The following is a 1,202-nucleotide window of genomic DNA, read 5'->3' on the forward strand; positions in this document are numbered from 1 at the left end:
GTTCCCTATGCCATGCTAGATAAGTTATAAACCTGGGAAAACAAATTTTTGCATGTATTTAGAAAAACATAGATTCAAAGGTTTATTAGGGTTGCATGTACACTTAGTAAGTGTTAGAATGCTCAAAACCCAACACATTCAGCTTCTTCAAGCCTCAGGATCCTTGAACATGCTTCAGGATCCTGATTATTACCTTTCATTTTCCTGACATCTATAACAATTATATTCTTCTTTATTATTCTCAGGATCCTAAACATGCTTCAGGATTCAGATTATTATGGTCCATTTTCCTAACATCTATAACGGTTATATTCTACTTTATTTAGCTCACATGTACAGAAATAATCTACTAAAGACTTGTTCTCAACGAAGAAACATCTTGACCAACCAAAATACCCAACAGAACAAGTCAAACAATGTTCGTATCTTGATTCTCTAAGCATCCATGAATTATCAGAATTCTTTTTATTAGCATTAGACTGTAAATAACACATGTATTCATCATGCTATGGACACGATTAGCTCATCCACGAAATTTATGCGGACACAGGTGGTGCATGGCTGTCGTCAGCTCGTGCCGTAAGGTGTTGGGTTAATCCCCGCAACGAGCGCAACCCTCGTGTTTAGTTTCCATCATTGAGTTTGGAACCCTGAACAGACTGCCGGTGATAAGCCGGAGGAAGGTGAGGATGACGTCAAGTCATCATGCCCCTTATGCTCCATCTAATAACTTTTAATTGAGATCTGAAATATACTAGGTTGCACAAAAACTAATTTTTGTATCAATCTAAAGTTAGAAAGGGTTTTATAAGATCCAAAAGGTCCGTTGAGTGCCTCATGGCTATGTCATAATAGATCCGAACACTTGCCCCGGATCGACTTCTAGATCATAATTGCTCTAGTGAATAACTAAAGAAAATAGATAGATGGGAGATAGAAAACTAGAAGAAAAAGAAACTAATTATATAATAGAAATATCTCTCCGAGATTCACTAATTATTTGACAGTTGGCGTGTCTCTTTGTATGTGTTGTCCGGAAAGAGGAGGACTCAATGATTATTCGTTCGCCGGAACCAGAAGTAAAATTTTTGGTAGATAGGGATCACCTAAAAACTTCATTCGAGGAATGGGCTAGACCTAGTCATTTCTCAAGAACAATAGCTAAAGGCCCTGAAACTACCACTTGGATCTGGAACCTACAT

General features: G+C 37.6%; 1 pseudogene; it reads left to right on the forward strand.

Moving 5' to 3' along the window:
• Nucleotides 1–548: 548 nt before the first annotated feature.
• On the forward strand, nt 549–712 carry LOC145007849 (18S ribosomal RNA; annotated as a pseudogene).
• Nucleotides 713–1,202: the final 490 nt, after the last annotated feature.

The sequence above is a fragment of the Lactuca saligna genome, chromosome 7 (genome assembly GCF_052625555.1).
Source record: "Lactuca saligna cultivar CGN05327 chromosome 7, ASM5262555v1, whole genome shotgun sequence".
NCBI classification, from domain to species: Eukaryota; Viridiplantae; Streptophyta; class Magnoliopsida; order Asterales; family Asteraceae; genus Lactuca; species Lactuca saligna.